The sequence below is a fragment of the Ascaphus truei genome, chromosome 4 (genome assembly GCF_040206685.1).
Source record: "Ascaphus truei isolate aAscTru1 chromosome 4, aAscTru1.hap1, whole genome shotgun sequence".
NCBI classification, from domain to species: Eukaryota; Metazoa; Chordata; class Amphibia; order Anura; family Ascaphidae; genus Ascaphus; species Ascaphus truei.
Window position 1 is genome coordinate 347,037,254 of NC_134486.1, and position 17,360 is coordinate 347,054,613.

The 17,360-nt window shown below is 47.7% G+C and overlaps 1 protein-coding gene across 1 annotated transcript in view; it reads left to right on the plus strand.

Moving 5' to 3' along the window:
* Positions 1-17,360, plus strand: part of CSMD1 (CUB and Sushi multiple domains 1) — a 2,556,145-nt gene that overhangs the window by 2,020,037 nt on the left and 518,748 nt on the right. The gene's annotated exons all lie outside the window — the stretch shown is intronic.

Here is a 17,360-nt window from a genome sequence, read left to right on the forward strand (position 1 = left end):
TCTGGCCTGTAGCTCACCAGACATGTATACCCAATGAAAGGGTTGTTGTCTTTCTATATCATCACAGCATGTAGAACAGGGTTTCCCAAACTTTTTTTTCCGTGACCCGGTTTTTTTTTTAACTTCTTTTCGTGACCCACTAAAAATTTTATCGCCTATACTGGCCTATAGGGCCTGCACAGACACACACACATCCACTGATATACACACACACACACACACACACACACACACACACACACACACACACACACACACACACACACACACACACAGCCACTGATACACACACAGACACACACACAGCCGCTGATACAGACACACACAGCCACTGATACACACACATACACAGCCACTGATACACACACACACACAGCCACTGACACACGCAGCCACTGACACACACACTGATACACACACAGAGCCACTGATACACACACACGCAGCCACTGACACACACGCAGCCACACAGACACTGCTACACACACACACACTGATACACACACACTGATACACACACAGACACTGCTGCACACACAGAGACACTGCTACACACACAGAGACACTGCTACACACACAGAGACACTGCTACACACACAAACACTGATACACACACACAGACACTGATACACACACAGACACTGATACACACACACTTACACTGATACTGATACACACAGACACTGATTCACACACAGACACACACACACTGATACAGATACACACACACACACAGACACTGATACACACACACTCGCTCTCCCTTATACGCACAAATAACAAACAGTGAATTACAGGCAACGACGGATGTGAGTGACTGGAGGGGGGGCCAGGGACACTTGGGTGGGAGAGGGGGGGGGCAGGGACACTTGGGTGGGAGAGGGGGAGGGGAGCAGGGACACTTGGGTGGGAGAGGGGGGGGCAGGGACACTTTGGTGGGTGGGCGGGGGCCAGGGACACTTGGGTGGGTGGGAGGGGTCCAGGGACACTTTAGGGGGCCAGGGACACTTGGGTGGGTGGGAGGGGGCCAGGGACACTTGGGTGGGTGGGAGGGGGCCAGGGACACTTGGGTGGGTGGGAGGGCGACAGCAACACTTGGGTGGGTGGGAGGGGGCCAGGGACACTTGGGTGGGTGGGTGGGAGGGGGCCAGGGACACTTGGGTGGATGGGAGGGGGACAGCGACACTTGGGTGGGTGGGAGGGGGCCAGGGACACACTTGGGGGCCAGGGACACTTGGGTGGGTGGGAGGGGGCCAGGGACACTTGGGTGGGTGGGAGGGGGCCAGGGACACTTGGGTGGGTGGGAGGGGGCCAGGGACACTTGGGTGGGTGGGAGGGGGCCAGGGAGACTTGGGTGGGTGGGAGTGGGCCAGGGACACTTGGGTGGGAGTGGGCCAGGGACACTTGGGTGGGAGGGGGCCAGGGACACTTGGGTGGGTGGGAGGGGGCCAGGGACACTTTGGGGGCCAGGGACACTGTGGGAGGGAGGGGTCCAGGGACACTTTGGGGGCCAGGGACACTGTGGGAGGGGGCCAGGGACACTTGGGTGGGTGGGAGGGGGCCAGGGACACTTGGGTGGGTGGGAGGGGGCCCGGGACACTTGGGTGGGTGGCACTCATGCCATTGGACACCTTGGGAGGGGGCCATTGGACACTTAGGGGGCCATTGGACACTTGGGTGGGAGGGGGCCAATGGACAATTAGGGGGCCATTGAACACTTGGGTGGGAGGGGGCCATTGGACACTTGGGTGGGTGGGTGGGGGCCATTGGACACTTGTGGGAGTGGGCCATTGGACACTTGGGTGGGTGGGGGCCATTGGACACTTGGGTGGGTGGGAGGGGGCCAGAGACACTTGGGTGGGAGGCAGTGACTGGGTGGGGTGACTTACCTTGCCGCCGGACACTTGGACACTTGCCGCCCCCCTTGCCGCGGGGGGAAGCGGGCCGCAGTAGGAGCTTGTACTTCTACCCTGCCCCATGTAACGTGCGGGCCGCAGAGGAGCTGGTACTTCCTCCTCCGTCCCACGTTGGGAGCGGGGGGGGAGGAAGAGAGCGGGCCCTGCTTGCCCTGCGCAAGCGCGCAGGACAGCGGGGGGAATCGCCGCCATTTTTTTAACTTGAGCGGGGCGGACGGGAGACACCGCGCGGCCAGCTTCGCTGCGACCCGGCAATTTTGGTGCTGTGGCCCGGTGCCGGGTCGCGACCCACCATTTGGGAAACGCTGATGTAGAACATAAAAACAAGATCTGACTAGTGCAATTATATTAATTGTAATCAGGCTACATTTTTTCATTAAAACTTAATTACCATTTATTCATGCATACAAGGAAGAAAACTGAGCTTAGTGTAAAAAAAAAAATGACCCTTAGTCTGTGGGTGCCTACATTTAATGATATTGCAAACAAATTGTCAAACATGTCCATCCTATGACATTTATATGGAGGAAATAAAATGTCTGTTTCCTTTTGACATCTCTCAATGATTTAAACTTAATAGGGAACAGCATGTCTTTTGTATATAATAGTCTGGATTCTAATTTCAGCTTATCACCACTCATAATAGCAGTGCAATTTTAAGCAAACTGTTTATTAACCTTATCAAACTTGGTACACATATACAGCAGCACTAATTGCAACTTGTAGAGTTAACTTGGCTTCAAGAAGATTGCAAAACGCTGAATAGCCTGTATATTGACTTTATGTATTGATTTGACTTGAAAGACAGAGAAGGAAAAAAAACATAAATTGAATGCACCGGAAGTACATTTTTAAATATTATTTTAGTGATTGTGCAAAACAAATGAAAAACATATGTTCCTGTGATCACAGACTACTGGGTAGTTGCACATTGTCGAGCACATTTTCTGCCTAAGAGGAATCTAATGAAGAATGCAGCAGTTTGCGGCTGCATATTGCATTAAACTTATTTCGACCTTATCATAAAATGAGCTGGATATGCGAAATAACAAGAGGAAGTGCATAATGTGCATACCTACTTGGAAGTGGGAAAACTATCTTCAGGTAGCACATATTTTGCAATGTTTTTTTAACACACAAATGTACGTATAAAATATATTCAAAAACATGTTATTCTCCAGCCGATCAAAATAATTTCCTGGATAAAAAATTCTGTAATCTTACCATTCATACAAAACAAAGAAAATAACCCCTCTAAAAGCGCTTACCTACACTAAATTAAAGGTGTGATGAATAATGTGCTAAACAATAATAAGTGCTAAAACAACAAACAATCTAACAATTGCTGTAAGAGCAAGCAGCTAGGTGACAATAATGTCAGGTTATTCCAAACCTGATACAATAGGTGCACAAACAATATTAAAGTCCCCAGCGCTAAAGTCCAAGATACCGTGATCTTCAGATAGTCTCTGATCTTAAAGATGATAGCTGGGCTCTGTTGAAAATGTTCCAGATGGGATGTGTCCTTGGAATAGACAGATGCACGTCTGTGTGTGGTGTGGATACCTGTTAGGACCAGGAGAGCCGAGTTGGATCTGCAATGATATGGAGATCAGGACAGGCTTAGGTTCTTTCTGTAGTTCTTCTCATTGGTGTTAGCGCCTCCAGCCGTAGTGGGTTCCTGGGTGTCCAGAAGTCAGCCCCCACCAATTGCATTCGTCTCCCTCCTGCCCAAGGACTGATACTTAGACAGGAGTTGGTTAACAAGGGTCTTTATTGTATGGCATGCATCCACTGCAGATCTTCTTACAGCGATGCAGTTTCGGAGGTCCCAGACCTCTGGCTGGTGATGGCCCCTGGTCTTACAGGGCCTCTGTGGCTGAATCAGATGTTCCCCCAGCAGCACGCTCATCCCGCCATGGGAGAGACTCACAGCGCTCTGCTTCCTCTCTCCTCCAGAGCAGGAACAGGACTCAACCAAATTTGCCACTCCCTCCTAGGATGCATGCCATACAATAAAGACCCTTGTTAACCAACTCCTGTCTAAGTATCAGTCCTTGGGCAGGAGGGAGACGAATGCAATTGGTGGGGGCGGACTTCTGGACACCCAGGAACCCACTACGGCTGGAGGCGCTAACACCATCGAGAAGAACTACAGAAAGAACCTAAGCCTGTCCTGATCTCCATATCATTGCAGATCCAACTCGGCTCTCCTGGTCCTAACAGGTATCCACACCACACACAGACGTGCATCTGTCTATTCCAAGGACACATCCCATCTGGAACATTTTCAACAGAGCCCAGCTATCATCTTTAAGATCAGAGACTATCTGAAGATCACGGTATCTTGGACTTTAGCGCTGGGGACTTTAATATTGTTTGTGCAATCTTACCATTCATGTCTGATATTTGCCATTAGAAGAGAGAAAAACAATATAACAAACATTTACCTCTGGCAGATTATTTATTTCTTGTTTAAAGCGCATACCTAAGATGCCAGTAGATTTTTGGACTACTTAACTTTATTACTTTACTTAACTTTTTATTGAATGTTAAGACACTTGCCATAAAGGCTGGTTTTTATTCTCTCATTACCAAAGGCGTATAAAAAGTGTGGCTTGCTTGTATTAATGGAATTTTCCATGCAGCGGTAAGGTATCATGGTTAAGCAATATTTGTATCCCAAATACATTTTTTTTGTTTTAATAACCCCTTTCAGTAAGAAGCTTATAATATAATATGGAAGTAGTGGATAGTGTATTATTCTGTCCGGAAATAATAAAAAAAAAATGTGTCCCAATGTGCTCTCCCTAACGTTATAAATTACTTGGGTAAGATGATTTTTAAATCACTCTATGCTTTTAAATCACTATGGCCCAGATCCACAAATGGTGCCAAGCTTTAGCACTCATTTACTCTTTTTCACATGAAGGGAGCACAAGTGTTAAAAGACAATCCATACTAGGCATCCACTATCTAGTTACATAATACATCTGTATGTCTCTGGGTTTTGGTCAATACTGAAAATAATTATGACTCGCAACACCACACAGTAGGAGATGATAAACATTGGATGAGGGTACTTAAAGAATATTGTGGAGGTGGCTGGTGAGTACAATTAAATCGATTTTTTTGTTTTCTGACACGTTATATAATTATATTATTGTTTCTTTTTCTTTTATTTGTATTTCTTTATTTAATTGAGACATACCCCCTTAAAATTAAACTGTAACTTAAATGTTTTCGGGTTTCTTTATACTCATTCCATGTGAAATAATAGTATCAAGCAATATTGATCTCTATGTATCAAGAGTGTGCGCTGATGCAGTTGCGAGAAATATTGATTAAGTGTTTTTCTATCGTTTTGGAATTTGGCGAATGCTGCACTTGTATTCTACTAAAAAGAAAAAGACTTATGACACCTTTAAGGTGTTGTAGAAAAACATCAAGAAAAGTAACACAAGCTGCACAACTTTTAATATATTTTAGACTTGCATTAATATGCAAATGTAACTCCACCCTAACTCCTCCCACTTGCTCCATAAATCCCTCATCTCATCGCAGGCGGACGCAGACATGAACAAAAATGGCACAACTAAGATTAATACATAGGCACTGCTTGGCGCAATTATATTTCAGCACGAGTTGCGACAAAATAATGCTTATATATTTTCCTTACTAGTTGAAAACTATTTTGACAGTTCTTCATAAACTGGTCAATATAAATAAACAGTTAATAAACTGGATCTTGAATTCCATTGAAACGGTGTTTCCCCCACCCTCTGGGAGATTCCCCTGTTACCAGGTGTGTAGTGCTGCGTACCTACTGGTTCACAGAAGCTTTAAGGTTCCATTGTTGTTGTTGGGGGAAACAGGACAGGCTTTTGGGGTGATATCTGGTACTTTCTCACACTTGGTGCAGCGCTTCCATCTCTCACAGCCTTCAGAAGTGCTGGAGGCAATCCTGCGGGAGAACACTCAGATATTCTCCCTGAATAGACTGCACAGAGGCAGGAGTATATTTTATAACAGGAACCGTCTTAATTGTCCAACCGCAACAAACAGCATACACTGCATACTCTGCATACACTTTGTTCCCAGCCTTGGGATGGTCCCTGGACTCAAACCCCAGGCATGGGCCCCAAAGATCAGTCCTTGCTCTTCCCCTAATCCCTGAATGAGCAGGATGAATAGTCCTCACTCTCCTAGGGGAGGGGATAAAATGTGGCCAAGCTCTGCACACACTCTTCTGTGGGAGCCGTCTCTCTCAGGGGAGAGATAACACTGGCTAAATTTAGGAAGTGCAGACTCTTAAGAACCTGTTGGAGGGTCCAAGGTCTGAGCCCAAAATTGGGCAGAACACAAGCCTTGTCCCGCCACCCACTGTCACTCAAGGAAGCTGCTCACTGCTGGGAAAACCCAGATTAGACCTTCTGTAACACTGCCTGCACTGTACCAGTATTTACATGTTAGGCAGGGTAGTAGCCAAAAGATGACATGGCTACACATTGTTTAAAGCAAAAGCCATATTTATACTTTATTTTCTTTGCCAGTACATTTTTATTCTGTGGTAGTTATATAAAGCTGCAGCAGCTAATGCCACCTAGAGGCGCTCATATACCGTACAACATTTGTTATCAGAGAATACCCTTGAATTTGAAAAAATATATATTTTGTAAAACGTCAATAGTTTTTACTTTAGGGTTCAATAATAGTTTTTATTTTTGTTGCATCATATTACAGTAATAATATAATACATTTCCTCTCAAAGAAACCTTCTTTTTTCTCTTTTTACAAAAATGCCTGTTTGTAATGTAACGGGTATTCCCCGACCCAATCGCATATATGGCGTATGTAAGGGGAACCTAATGTTACCAGGTGTGGTGCGTTATACCTGTCAGGCTCACAGGAGGCATGAGCCTCCGCTAGTGAAAGCCTGGGGTGAATCTCTGGAACGTTCTCGTCTTCAGCGCCTCCACCTGTGTAGGATTCTAGGAATGTAGAAGATTGCCTACATAGGACCCGCATATACAATAAGCACATACACGGAGATGTATATAACCACTTTACTGTAATGCAGAATAATCACACAGTTTAATATTAATAATACTTCCCCTAGGGGTAACTCCACAACATATAACGCAGTCCAAAGTGTCTTTCACTCCACTAGGAGTGTACCTACCCACCACCGTGTATCCCCACACCGTGTCCACAGCCTAACCCCTTTATCCCGTGGTCAGCACTGCCACTATGTGTATATATATATATATGGATAGGTTGGTGCACTTAGGAAGGTACCTGCCGAGCGCTCCTGCACTCGGGCCAGCAAGCAACTTCAAAAAGGATCTGCCGCTTGGTGATCCCGTCTGTCATCCGGTGCTTCCTCGCACGAGGGTTTGCCAGGGGCGATCCCACTCTGGAAATAGTCTCTGTTTCCTTGGCACAGACTTGAGCCCAAGTCTATTCCCGGGGAGCGCAGCGTCTGCTGTGTCCCTATCTAATACTGGCACTAATGTGACAGGGTCCCTAACCTAGGGCCTGTCCCTGTAGCATCACAAGCTGGGAGGGGCTCAGGACCTATCTGGGGCCTAGGGGGTTGCTGGCCTAATGCAGTGGGTCACAGACCCCTGGACTCACCTACCCCTAGCTCTTCCTGGTCCAAAACTGCCCGTGTCCCGCGCGCGCGAAATGTATCTAATGCTCTCCAAGCAGGGAGCTCCTGCAGCCCTATTGGCTCCCTGGCATCATGGGGTCACTCCCGAGGCTCATGTAGTCTCGTCCAAGAGCCTTCCCTGGTAGGCTAGGGTCCCCGCGCTCCTTCCTGTGCATGCGCAACTCTGCCGGGCCGCCGGGGGCTTACTGCGCATGCGCGACCTAGCGCAAGATGGTGGCGCCCTGCTCGGGAGCCGCTGGGAACCGCCGGGATGCCCAAACGCTCCCTGCACTGGCCCCCACCCTCCAGAAGTTCCGGCGGGTCCATCGAGTGACCCCCGGCAGCGGAGGAAACGAGGGGGGGGTCGCGGGGCAGCAGAAATGCAGAGGGGACATGGCTACATCCTCCCCCTGGTAAAAAAAACCCAACATCCTCGCTTGGGATACATACTTAGATAACTATATACAGCAGTTATATAATGAAAATGGCATAAAATCGTTATATAATAAAAATGCAACAACCAAATGCGATCTTAACTTATCATCTCTAGATCAGATCACATTTCATTGAACATCACAACGACAGACTGCACTTTACTGCGAGCCCACTGCTGAGCCTCATAATGGGGTGCCCCAATTTGATCATAGGTTACCCGATTTGGAGGGTACCTGACTCTTTGGCTCCTTCGAAGCTGTTCTTCTGCAACTCAATCGGGGGAGTAATAAACACAGTCCTGAGGATCAGCCTCTTCCCTTGAAGGGAAAAATGTTTCTGAACAGTCTCTGTTTGGCACAAAGTACAGGCTCTGTGGATCCAAAGGCTGGCCTGTTGGTGCCACCTTAGTAGGCGTTGGCCTACGGGGCCCTTTACCCGTAGCTCCTCCGGGAGATGCCCCTTCTGTGGAATAGTCCCTTTGAGAGGGTCCTTCCATAGGGTCTTCAGGAGTTTGAGTGGGTTTCGTTATTTACAGTCTCTTGATCCATCTCTGATAAGTTGGACTCACCCTTGAGCGGTGTGGCCAATATTTCTGCTTCCTCATCTCCCACTTGTGGAATGGGGAGAAGATGGTTACGGGGCCATACCTTTACCCGGCCTTCAGTGTCTTTGATGCGATAGACCGGGAGGCTAGGCATCTGAGATTCTATTTCATATACACCATCTCTCCATCAGTCAGCCAATTTATGTTTTCCCGGGACTCCCAGATTTCGAAGTAACACAGCGTCTCCAGGACAAAGTTCCCGATATTTGACCTTATGGTCGTATCGCCTTTTATTGTCAGCATTCAGCTTAGCTGTATATTTCTCAACCTGTTTGTAAGCCTGTTGCAAGCTGTCTTTGAGTCTTTGGAAGTATTTGAAATGGGTAGTGTTGTGTATCCCATTTGTCGATACGCGAAGGCGTATATCTATTGGCAGTCTCGCCTCTCGTCCGATAATGAGGAAGTAGGGAGAGAATCCAGTTGACTCGTGTCGGGTACAGTTGTACGCGTGAACCAAGGCCTCTACATGTCGACTCCATTCAGTCTTCTGAGCATCCTTTAGAGTTCCGAGCATGTCCAGTAAGGTTCGATTAAATCGTTCTGGCAATGCATCTCCCTCGGGATTGTACGGGGTCGTTCGTGATTTAGAAATGTTCAGCATTTTGAGCAGTTCTCGGATCAGCATGCTCTCGAAGTCTCGACCTTGGTCTGAGTGAAGGCGGTTTGGGAGACCGTAGTGAACTAAGTACTTCTCCCATAATATTTTGCCACTGTGATGGCTTTCTGGTCTTTCATGGGGAAGGCCTGGGCATACCGGGTGTAATGGTCCGTGATGACCAGCACATTGCATATTCCCCGACTATCAGGCTCAATGCACAGAAAGTCCATACACACAAGGTCCATTGGGCCAGAACTCTTCAGATGTTCCATGGGTGTTGCTCTGGTAGGCAGGGTCTTGCGTTGTATATACCGAGTACAACGGTGACAGTGGTGTTCTACGGCCTCTCGCATCTTGGGCAGGAAAAAGCGGTCTCGGACCAACCCGAATGTTTTCTCTACACCGAGATGTCCATGCTCATCATGCAGGGACTTCAACACCATGTATTGCAAGATCTTAGGGAGGACTAGTTGTTGTCTGTCCGGGTGGTTGTGATATTGCACCACTCGATAGAATAAACAGTTATCGATTTCGAATTTGTCCACTTCCCACATGAGTCAGGCAAAAAAGTCGTTGGGAGCACGCTTCAGAAGGCTGGATTCTTCTTTTCAACGGCTTGCCTAATGATTCTAATGACAGGATTTCGTATTTGGTAGTCTACCAGATCTTTCCACCGTAGCACTTTGTCATGAATTATGTTCATCCCCTTTGGATCTCTGTAGGCGGCTGGGACAGCTTGCGACTGGCATCCCAAGGAATCCGCAACCCGTAATTCTGAGAAGGCCACTTGATCGTTGATGATGGCGGCGGTGCTACACATAGCTCGCACCCCTGGTCCTGGAAGTTCTTCCCATTCCTCATCATCTTGAGTAACACTTAGCCCTGGCCGTTGGGAGAGTGCATCAGCCCCAACAGTCAAGGGTCCTGGCTTATACTTCAGGGAGAAGAGGTAATTGTTCAGTGCTGCCAGCCATCGGTGTCCTGCTGCATCCAATTTGGCCGAGGTATTGATGTAGGTGAGAGGATTGTTATACGTCCTTACCTCAAACGTAACACCGTAAAGGTAATCGTGGAGCTTCTCGGTGATCGCCCAATTGAGAGCCAGGAACTCCAACTTGTGGACGGGATATTTCTGTTCACTGGGTGTCAGACTGCGGCTGATGTAGGCTACAGGCCAAAGGCCCTCGGGGTGCTTCTGGTGCAGGACGGCACCCAGTCCATTGAGACTGGCATCCACATGCAGAACGTATGGTTGTTCGGGATCAGCATACGCAAGCACCGGCGCTTCGGTCAGGCTTTTCTTCAACATCAGGAAGGCGTGTTCACACTCAGGCATCCATTTATCGCCAAACGGTTGACGGGCTGATGTGGCCTTCCTTCCTGTATCTTTGGGGTATATCTTCAACAGATTGTTCAGGGGTTTAGCTCGACTAGAGTACCCTTCCACGAAGCAACGGTAATACCCACAGAACCCCAGGAAGGATCGTAGTTCCGTGACATTCTCGGGACGAGGCCAGTTCACAACCGCTTCTACTTTGGCTGGATCGGTGCCGATGCCTTGAGCTGACACGATGTGTCCCACATAAGTTACCGAGGTGTGACAAAACTGACACTTGTAGAGGGACAATTTCAATCCTTCTTCCCCAAGATGGTCTATCACTTTAAGCAGTCTCTCTTCGTGCTCTTCCTGGGTCCTTCCGAAGACAATGATGTTGTCCAGGTAGATGAGACACTCCAGAGGGTTCATGTCCCCAATAGTCTTCTCCATCAGTCTTTGGAACGTAGCAGGGTCCCCACATATACCTTGGGGAATACGTGTAAATTGGTAGAACCCCAGGGGGCAGACGAAGGCTGTTTTCTCCTGATCCTCTGCATTCATGGGTACCTGATAGTACCAAGATCATAGATCGAGAACGCTGAACCATTGGCTTCCGTTCAGAGCATTCAGGATCTCTTCAATGCGAGGAAGGTTGTACTGGTCCGCAATCGTACGATTATTCAGGGTTCAATAGTCGACACACAGTCGTACGGATCCGTTCTTTTTCCTCACCACCACTATGAGAGAGGTGTAAGGGCTCCGAGGCTTTTTCAAAATCCCAGCGGTCTCCATTTCTTGCAAGACGTTCCTCAAATCGTCCACATCCCTAGGGGTGATGCGACGAGAGCGTTCACGGAACGGAGTTGCGTCACTCAGTCTAATGGCATGTTGAGCGCTGCGACTGCACCCCACATCCATCTCACTTGTGGAGAACACATTCCGTCATTTATTCAACTGGGTTGTCAGCCGCTCTTTCCACTCAGTGGGCAATGTCAACTCGTCGAAGTTGAAGTCCAGATCGACTAACCGCTCACCCGTTGCCACCGCATTCACCTGGGGCGTTGTTTCGACAGGGCTGACCGGATAAATGCAACCCAGACACTGTCCGGCATCAAGTTCCATCGGGAATGGGGAGATGTTCTGCACATATACGTAGGTTCGTAGAGGGATTTTAGTCATCCACTCCCTCACTTCGGGTAGTACCCTATACCCTCTCTGAACTTCTTCCTCAGGGGTACTCTCCAGAGAGAAAAGCTGATCTTTCTCATCTCGCTTGGGATAACAGCACCAGACGGCCATTCGTTGCACTCCCCCTGGTAATCTGGTCGTCAGTCCACTTTGACGATTGTAGAGATCCCCGTGACGCTCCAAGGCATATACCCGGTTACACTCCTCTCGTAGGACGGGATCTAGGAGCGAATTGGCCAGCGGCAACTCATTGGTCTCTTTCAGGTATGCTCTGATTACAGCTTGTACTATATCAGTATTGTTCCCAAGATGATCGGATACTTGCACTGGTCTTGGGGCTTCCGGGCATACCATCGCCGCTACATGCATGGGGTGTTTCTTGCCGGTGTTCAGTTGGAGTATTTCCAGTTGAACTCTCACAATTCCAGCAATGGGGTAGTCTTCATTACTTTAACCCCTCACCTTCATATGCTCGGCCGACCGCAGGGGGCAGTGTTTAAGGTGCTGGTCATAGAACTTGTGGTATATAATGGTCACTTGGGATCCAGTGTCCAGTAGGGCAGAGGCATAGATTCCTTCCAGTACAACAGGCACTATGGCCGAGGGGCCTACTTGACTGTAAGCATCCTCGGGTAAGGTGTCATCACTGGGGCCGGAGTCAGGAGGAGCCTCTTCGGGTCCAGTAGGGGTTTCTGGATCAGACTCTTCCATTCGCACGTGGCAGACCATTGACCGGGCTGAATTCCCTCTATTGGGAGGTTTTTCCTCCGGGGGGTCCTCCCTCTCTGAACAGTCACTGGAAAAGTGGCCCTTCTTACCGCCGTTATAGCAAACGACTTTGCTGCGTTCAGGACGACCCTTGTACGGGGAAGATGATTTCTCTGCTGGTCTGGATTTGGAAACCAGGATCTTGGGTGAAGCCTCCTCTTCCTGACTTGGAGGTTTCTTGACCTTCGGCGTAGAGGCCCCCTGAGGTTCACTCTTTGTAGACTCTTTAGTCTTCTTGGAAGTATGTAACCGGGCGTATACCTCATGTTCTTTTATTTCATCCATTAGCTCCTCCCATGTAGGGGGAGCCCCTCGCATCAGGGAACGCCTCATCATGAGTACAATAGGATGAGTGGGCAGGGCTCCACTCAAGAATTGCGTGCGGCGATACTCATCTACCTCTGCGGCGGTATTACGTTTATACTTACGCAGTTCCCATAAGACCGATTGAATCCTCTGTAAGAAGTCAGATAGATCCTCTCCCTCCTTTTGGCAAAGGTTGTAGTATCTCTTCATCAATTGTCCTATGTCTTCGGTTCGCCCATAGGCCCACACAAGAGTCTCTAGCATCTGATAAGCGGTAACGTCCGCGTGCTGATCTTTGCACATCTGTATTGTGAAAAAATGTGATTGTAACGGCGCTTACTTATAACAATGTCCTAAAAAAGTGAAATATGTATAACAATGTGTTTAAAAGCAAATGACAGAAATAATATCTATAACTTCAATTGCAATGTGAACTGTGATCTATTAGTTAATTATGTGATAAATCCACCACCCAGTGTAAAAGGTGCTAATAGAAAAGCTACTCAAAACCCTTATAAAGACTGTTCTCTTAGCCTTTTTGATTGCAGAATTCCTCAAAGATACAGGGGAGCGCCAATGTTCACATGATTATATGAAAAAGAAAGATAAAGGCAACATAGTGTGATACAGTCTCAGTTTTTTTCTTTCTAGTGAAGAAGGTAATCCACTCGCAATTTTCCTTTCAAAAATCAGGCATTACAGAGACACTTCTCTCTCTGTTTAGAGCAATGAGCATGGATATCCACAGGTGTAGATCCCTTTCACTTATCTCTCCACCACCGCACGAATATCCAGAAATAATAAGAAATACCAAAATTGCGCAATAACGTCTTAAAATGTATTGGAGATCATCACAGATAAAACATATGGCGTTGCACTCACATAAGTAATAATAGGTACAGTCATTGTACGAAATCCCGATAGTTACAGCAATTCACCGGTACACAGTGTGTTTCTTCCCTCTGCTTCTCTGCTCCCATCTACGTCACATCCGGTTGACGCAGGGCCAACGCGTTCCGACGAAACGCGTAGAATCCTGTGTTCAGCATCCAGTCTGTGCAAGTCGGAGTTCCGAAGTCCTGGCAGCCGGAGATCCCCCTTACAGCACTTCCGCCTACAGCCCTGCGTCAACCGGATGTGACGTAGATGGGAGCAGAGAAGCAGAGGGAAGAAACACACTGTGTACCGGTGAATTGCTGTAACTATCGGGATTTCGTACAATGACTGTACCTATTATTACTTATGTGAGTGCATAGCCATATGTTTTATCTGTGATGATCTCCAATACATTCTAAGACGTTGTTGCGCAATTTTGGTATTTCTTATTATTTCTGGATATTCGTGCGGTGGTGGAGAGATAAGTGAAAGGGATCTACACCTGTGGATATCCATGCTCATTGCTCTAAACAGAGAGAGAAGTGTCTCTGTAATGCCTGATTTTTGAAAGGAAAATTGTGAGTGGATTACCTTCTTCACTAGAAAGAAAAAAACTGAGACTGTAATACACTATGTTGCCTTTATCTTTCTTTTTCATATAATCACGTGAACATTGGCGCTCCCCTGTATCTTTGAGACATCTGTATTGTGGTGGATGTGGGAGGACGTACAGTAGGCATTCCATTATGCGTTGCCGCTTCACCGACTCAGGGCATGTCCATTTTCTAGGACCTGGGAGGTATATTCCCTCCAGACTTCAAACGCTTCTTTGCCAGTCGGGGTCGGCTTGGTCCCGGATAAGATCTTTAACTTGCGATACTGCTGCGGGGCCGGGGATTTGGATGCCCCCATTTGTAGGATAGCCTGAGCTAGCATTCGGATATCATTCCCACATTTAGAGGAAGAGCTGGCTATACTTAACGGTGGACTGTAGTCTGGGAGAGCAGCCCGGTCGTCCCCGCAATAACTTTCAGGGGGGGAAGGTTATGTATGCATAGCAACCTCTTGTAAGTTCGTGTGAGAGCTGCTCGGCTCGTATTTTATAGGCAGTTCAGGGTAGACAACAATACAGCAGGAACCTGTCGGCCTCGCGAGCCACAAACTGTTTTTGGTTATATCTTGCCCTATACTCACTAACACGGATCAACACTCATGGTCCGCATCCTTACGTCGTTCTAACACTCTTATTTTGGCGGCATCCCGGATATGTGGGTGCTGCCTCAAGGCCAGTTGTATTGCCGAAGACGGAGTATCAGCAGGGACCCGGCTCACCGCGAGCATGTGGTGACATACTTAATAACTGAGTGGGGCACCCCAGGTCTGAGATCTCAGCAGCAACTCCAAATGTAACGGGTATTCCCCCACCCAATCGCATATATGGCGTATGTAAGGGGAACCTAATGTTACCAGGTGTGGTGCGTTATACCTGTCAGGCTCACAGGAGGCCCGAGCCTCCGCTAGTGAGAGCCTGGGGTGAATCTCTGGAACATTCTGGTCTTCAGCGCCTCCACCTGTGTAGGATTCTAGGAATGTAGAAGATTGCCTGCACCGGACCCACATATACAATAAGCACATACACGGAGATGTATATAACCACTTTACTGTAATGCAGAATAATCACACAGTTTAATATTAATAATACTTCCCCTAGGGTTAACTGCACAACATATAACGCAGTCCAAAGTGTCTTTCACTCCACTAGGAGTGTACCTACCCACCACCGTGTATCCCCACACCGTGTTCACAGCCTAACCCCTTTGTCCCGTGGTCAGCGCTGCCACTATGTGTAAATATATATATATGGATAGGTTGGTGCACTTAGGAAGGTACCTGCCGAGTGCTACTGCACTCGGGCCAGCAAGCAACTTCAAAAAGGATCTGCCGCTTGGTGATCCCATCTGTCATCCGGTGCTTCCTCGCACGAGGGTCCGACAGGGGCGATCCCACCTTGGAAATAGTCTCTGTTTCCTTGGCACAGACTTGAGCCCAAGTCTCTTCCCGGGGAGCGCAGCGTCCACTGTGTCCCTATCTAATACTGGCACTAATGTGACAGGGTCCCTAACCTAAGGCCTGTCCCTGTAGCACCACAAGCTGGGAGGGGTTCAGGACCTATCTGGGGCCTAGGGGGTTGCTGGCCTAATGCAGTGGGTCACAGACCCCTGCACTCACCTCCTACCACTAGCTCTTCCTGGTCCAGAACTGCCCGTGTCCCAGGCATGCGAAATGTATCTAATGCTCTCCAAGCAGGGAGCTCCTGCAGCCCTATTGGCTCCCTGTCACCATGGGGTCGCTCCCGAGACTCATGGGACTTGTAGTCCAAACCAAGAGCCTTCCCTGGTAGGCTAGGGTCCCCGCGTTCCTTCCTGCGCATGCGCAACTCTGTCGGGCCACCGGGGGCTTACTGCGCATGCGCGACCTAGCGCAAGATGGTTGCACTCTGCTCGGGAGCCGCCGGGAACCGCCGGGACGCCCAAACGCTCCCTGCACTGGCCCCTACCCTCCAGAAGTGCCGGCGGGTCCATCGAGTAACCCCCGACAGTGGAGGAAACGAGGGGGGGGTCACGGGGCAGCAGGAATGTAGAGGGGACCTGGCTACTGTAATTTGATTGTATATAATTGTGACTATTTTAGAACAGAGGGATTATGACTTTGTAAGAAAACTATGTGATTGTTTTGCTTTTATAATTTTGTATAGTCCTAAAATGGGGGGGGGGGGAATGAAGAGAAACTGGATTAATCCATTTTACACCCACAACAATTATATGAATTTGCAACCGGCTATATTTTGGGACATTTCCATAAGTAACACCTGTATCCTTTTGAATCCCACCTGGAGTGTCACTCATTAAAATTATCAAGTGCTACATTTTTATATATAAATAATGTACATTTTTCATAATCTGAAAGAGAGTGCCCTTTTGAACTGAACCGCACTGTTTTGAAAATATTTACTTTTCTATTTGTAGGTTATCTGAGAGAAAAAATAAATATGACTGCCAAAGTCATCCAATATGAAGCTGCAAGATTATGCCATGATGCCATTGTAGATTTTCATTGTGCCCAAAGGGGAGAAAAATAAGCAGAGAATATAAAGGTACAGATGTAGCAAGAAAAAAGAGAAAAGCTCAGGGACACGCAATGGTGTAATAATATTTACTAAAAATAACAAGATAAAACAGTAATGCCCTTACAGGAATCAAGATCTTTATCACATATATATATATATATATATAAACATAAAGCATATTGCTCCAACGCTGATCCAAGACACTCTGCTGTCCGTTCGTGCAGGCACGTCTGTCTTCGATGTTGTAGAGTACTGGGGGGCTGATCAGGTAGTCCCGTGGGAAGAAGTAAGGACACTGCTTTTGAAATACACTCCATGCATCCATGGCATGGAGCAGAACTCCATGTATCCTTTTCATGGATAAGCGGTTCTCTGCCTTAGACCAATTGCTGATTATTAAGTCGCCCTGCCCAGAGTGAAAGAAAGTGAAAAACAAAAAGGGAATATTTTTTTCTGCAAGTAAAGTCTTTCTATGTATCTTGGGAGTACAACATGCACCCAAAGTGTGAAGAGTGAATGCCATAATACCCAAAGATGAGACTGAAAATTACTGAACTCAAGCAGAAAACCA